The sequence below is a fragment of the Vigna angularis genome, chromosome 3 (assembly GCF_016808095.1).
Source record: "Vigna angularis cultivar LongXiaoDou No.4 chromosome 3, ASM1680809v1, whole genome shotgun sequence".
Classification (NCBI taxonomy): domain Eukaryota; kingdom Viridiplantae; phylum Streptophyta; class Magnoliopsida; order Fabales; family Fabaceae; genus Vigna; species Vigna angularis.
In genome coordinates, this window is record NC_068972.1 from 5298110 (window position 1) to 5304072 (window position 5963).

Sequence of the window (5963 nt, forward strand, 5' to 3'; positions counted from 1 at the left end):
TCCTCCCCGGAACGCTCGTTCATAATCCACTTCATTTCGTTCATAACATTTTTCATCATCTTTCATTAATAAGACTTCAATGAGGTTAAATTTGAATAAACTTCTCTGAAGACACCGAATGTCGAACGTTAACTTCGACTCTGAACAAGACCGAACGCTTGAAGTGAGACTAAAGGTCTCCAGTCCCAAGCGGATCAAAATCGAGAGATAAGGAATCATTGGTTTAAGAAAGGAAGTGATCATAATAATTCTCGAAGACGAATAGCACCAAACGTTTATATACTAAGTGAGCCAATTGGATGAACTGACTCACGAGTTAGACCGAACACCAACACGCCTAGGCCGAATACTAAAACTCTAGGCTGGAACCAATTTAGACATACACTGAGGGACATCAAATAAGGTTACTTAACTGTATCCGGTGAATAAACCGAACGTCAATAAATATACTTAGCCTTTGAAGGAGCTAAACACCAATAACCATCAGAATGTCAGTCAAAGACTGAACACTATAGTGAGCGAACCCTATTGGGCTTGAACGAACGCTCTTATTATGAAGTTAGCTTAAGGAACTAGAACGAGTGCCTGGTGTAAGACCGAACATTTGCGTAGTACGAACATTTGGTATAAAACCAAGTGCTACTCAACTTATAGAGAAGAGGCTTGATAAATATAATCAGATACTATTTGAGTAGTGTTTAAGAATAACTTAAATATACATATATATATATATATATATATATATATATATATATATATATATATATATATATATATATATATATATATATATATATATATATACTTAAGTGTATAACAGAATACCAAAACACAACTATGCTTGGCCGAACGCTTGTGCACAGTAGTTTGAAATGAAGACGTTCGTCCTCAACTAGGATTCTTCCCAAATGAAAGAATCCAATTCTAATCAAGCTTTCTAGAAGAACCGAACGGTCAATGACTGTTCAGTGACGAACGTACACTTTCATAGGAGAATTTCATATTCATAAATTATTTATCTCAATTCAATTTCTCAACATTTATCTACATAAGTTCATATATTCATATCATAGTCAATTTTCATACTTCATACAATCCAAACATATCAACCATCATATATCATATTCATTCAGTCAATCCAACGAACGTTCATAAAATACAATTAATCATACAAATTAAATTCATAAGCTTCCCTTACCTCTGAGCGTGAACGAATTTTCCTAGAAGCAGAATTAAAGTTTGTCTGACTAAAATTCCTTCTACCCTCAACGCTCAACAGTTCTTCAAAAACTAACCAAACAGAAAACCAACAATGGCTCAGACGAGATGAAACCAGAACTTGGTTTGCATGTATCAGATAACGAACGGCTAACGAGAAGAAGAAATTACCAGTTCATAATTTGAAACCGATCGGTTCAAACTGAAGCTCTGGACGCCGGAAGTGCTTCTACGGTGCCTGAACGGTGATCGGAGAAGAGAAAGAGTGAGAATTGGTAGAGAGAAGGGAGAGCTTTTAGAGAGAAGGAGGAGAAATGAGAATTTCAGAGTTTGGAGAAGAAGGTGCATGCAGAGAGTGTAACGTAATTTTCCAAAAACTCAGTTTTGCTTCCCACGTCAAACGAACGTCCGCTCATCTATCGACACTTGCCTTCCACTATCTGATTTCTGAATCCTCTTCGCTTGACACCTGGCGTTCGTTCAGAGAGTTTGGGTGCATTTTAAATGTGCTCTGACATTAGTCCAGTTCTATATTAAAAAATTGAAATATGAGTTTACGAAAAATATTATCTAATCTTTAAGAAAAATAACATATGCCTTTACTGCAAACCCAACTCTCACACTTGATTTCAAAGGCACCATTCATGGAATTAAATCGACACTGGTCATTGCTTCTTTCTCCACGAGAGGACCCAACGGTAACTACGATGACCAAAGCAATGGCTTGCCCTCACGTGGGTGGCACAACAGTTTTTCTCATATCTGCGCATTTTGATTGGAGCCCACCACCATTAGGTCAACCATGATGACCACCGCCACTATCCTCATAACCAATGAAGCTACCGGAACAGTTTCACTCCTTATGATTTTGGGGCATGAATGAGGAAGAGAGAAGCCTCTTGCGTGACCAGAACAGGTTGACATTTTTAAAAAGTAAAATTTGACTTAACACACTGTTAGCTACCTAAAAAAAAGTTAACGCAGTTAATCATGAAAAACTAAATATGTGACTTTTTAAAATGAGGAGATAAAAATTAATCAAAGTTTCAAGAAGAGAGAAACTAAAATCGCGTGATAATTTGAGGATAAAAATATATTTAACTCTTGATTTTTTAACTAAATTTAATTACAATAACACGTTTGTTTGGATTTTTTTACTCATACAATTTTATAATTATTTAATTTTATAATTTCATAAACATTATATTTTTTTATTGGTATTTTTTAGTCTTATAAATTTTTGTAATTTTATAATTTTAAAATAATTTTATAATTTTATTTTATATTTCATAATTTTAATTAGTTTTAGATACAACTTCATTAAATATATAAATTTTTTAATAAAGATATTTGTCATTATAATATCTTATAATAAAATATTATGTCACAATATTTAAATAAGTGATAGAAAAATGTTTGAAGTGTCAAGTAAAGTCAATTCAAAATATATAAATAAGAGTTAAATATGTTTTTGTCCCTTAAGCATCACACAATTTTGGTTTTAGTCTCTACTCGAAACTTTGATGGTTTTTAGTCTTCATAGTTTTGAAACTCTTACTATTAGTCCTTAAAATTGGACGGCGTTAACTTTTAGTAGATGTAGCTAACAACCAGCCCACATGTGATGTCACATTCCCTGACTACTTTTAATTGACGTGACAGTAAAGGTGTGGTGGTCGGTCAGCCTGGTGGGTGGTCGGCCACAATGTCTGGTGGTCGGCCTGGTGGGTGGTCGGTCACTCGGTCTGGTGGTCGGTCGGCTTGGTGGGTTCTATTACAATCAACAGAACAATGCAATAGAAGCGGACTATATAAAAGACCGAATGGTGTTGGGCAAAGATCGAACGGTTATGGTGACGGGTGGTGTTCAATATATGAAAGACTAAACGGTGTTGGGCAAAGACCGAACGGTTATGGTGACGGGTGGAGTGCAATATATGAAAGACCGAACGATGTTGGGAAAAGACCGAACGGTTATGGGCAAAGACCACCATGCCGACCACCAGACCGAGTGGTCGACCACTCACCAGGCCGACCGACCACCACACCTTTACTGACACGTCAATTAAAAGTAGTCAGGTGGCATGACACGTGGGCTGGCCGTTAGCCACGTCAAACAAAAATTAACGTCATCCAATTTTATGGACTAATAGTAAAAGTTTCAAAATTACGAGAACTAAAAACCATAAAAGTTTTGAGTAGGAACTAAAACCAAAATCGTGTGATACTTAAGGGACGAAAAACATATTTAACCATATAAATAAATATAAACATCACATTAGATTGAGATAGATTTAAAGTTAATTTTTTTAACATGACATCAAAGCAATATTAAAGTTTATTCTAACAAAATTTGTTTTTTATTAAATGTATTATTTCACACGTTATAATATTACTAATTAATATTTAATCACACACATAAAATATATAAGTCTTAGACATAACATGACTGGAGTTTAAAGATTTTATTTTTCTTCTTCTTTTACCTTATTGATTGATTTGTATTTCATTGTGTAGGCCTAAATGCATATAATTAATTTTTCATTATAATTTCAAACTTTGTAAAGTTAATTATCCAATAGTTGGAAATTTTAATTTAATTAATGAAATTCAAAAATTATAAATTAGGTTAAAAAAATTCAAGGAGTTATTATATGAGTTTATTAGTTATATATTAATCAATTTACAATAAACTTAATTGTTATTGGATAAATGCATCTATGTAAAAGTTGTTCTATTTAAATTTTTATCATGTGGTGAAATTTTGGTGGACATTACTATACAACAATTTTTTAAAGTATATGTAAGGAACTACCTTAACATACATTAGAAGTTTCAAGGCAAGCTGTATAACTCCAAGTTAATCAATTGGTATCTCAACTCCGACTCAGTTATAAGTGAGTTTAAAAAAAATAAGATCATAAATTAATGAGTTAAACTAATTAATTAAATAAGTTATAGTTTATGTGGTTATTGTTTTTTCAATGTATTATTTTTCTAGTGTGAAAATTCAAACCAAATTATGAGTTACTACAACAATTATTGGAAACAAGTAATCTTATTAATATAATGGCCATAACATATATTATTAGATATAAAATAATACAAGTAAATAAAATTTATAAATATTATATTGATGTGTATAGGAAATAATTTCGCTTTGAAATAAAATTGCAACACCCCACTAAGATGCTATCAAATTATTCAGTAAAATTTGTAAATTTCAAAATTTTCTATTTTGTAACCATGATACCATCCTTTAAAATTAACAAAAATTGAAATTTTCATTTATTTGTTCAAACAACTTAAGAGTAAGATTCAAAAATCCATAATTAAATCAAAGTATACGTTATTTCACAATAATATTTATTTAAGAATATGTTTATTTATAAAACAAATATTTTTTCTCCTAGAAAAATCCAAAGTTCCTCAATATTATGTATTCATATAAAAAATTATAATAACATTTTGTTCTCGTATATCATATTATATATATATATATATATATATATATATATATATATATATATATATATATATATATATATATATATATATATATATTAATCATGGCAGTCAAAATCATATACAAGAGTGAACTAATATGAACACTAAACATTATAACAGCTAATATATATCAGTAGTAATGTAGTAACTTTCCCAAATATTGCATAACTCTAATGTCTCACATTTAACCATTCACAAAGCATATTACCTTTCATAACAGTTCAAACATATCATCACATGTTTAAAACATCTCATCATAACAATCATTATATAATTTTTTGTTCTTTGAAATTAATATTTTAATTATCATTTTATTTTGTCAACTTTTGATTTATTTCATTTATTAGCACTTGCTCACATCTTTCAGTCCATTATGAATTGCAGAATAAAATTCATTTTAAGCCTGTTAACTAATGGATAAAGAAGACGTAGTCACGACTTTAGCTAAAATGTAAATATATCAACTATAACTATATTATAAGTATCGATAGAATATATAATTGAATTCAATTTAAAAGAATTATAAATTTAAATATTTTTAATTATAATTTTATTAAAAGAATTGTTATTAAATGTTAAAAACTATATTTTGTTTGAGTATCATATTATTTTAATTTATTTTGATCTAATTTAATGATCAATTTTTTTTCTTCAATCTCCTCTGTTTTTTCATGTCAAATTAGTCCTTATTTATTTAAGATTTAATTAACTCATAAGTTTAAGTTAAAAAAATAAAAAATAACAGTCAAATCATCTTATCAATAACAAAATCCAACAATAAAATGACGAAAAAATTATTTTAATCGTCCAATAAAATAAGCATTTTAATTAAATATTCTTAATTTTTTAAAATTTATATACGGTAAAAATGGTAGCATGTTATACAGATATATAAAGTGTTACTATATATAATCCACTGATGCGGATTAGTAAGAAAAACTGGACCGGCCCATTAGATTACAAAGACCTAGACCGGGCTTGAAATTTAATAGTAAAGCCTGTAATCTAATGGCTCTTGCTATTTACACATTCACGTGTTCTAAATACAGTTCTTTATATATTTTTCTGTAAAATTGCTTAATTAAATTTATATTTTTCTTTTTCTTAAACATCCCCTCCTCAGTCATCAATTTTAGTTCCACTTCTTCTCTCTGTTTTACAATAACCCAGCACCCTTGATTTTACTCTCTCTTTTCTCATCTTTTTGACTTGTGCAATGTCACGAAGATTGATTCATG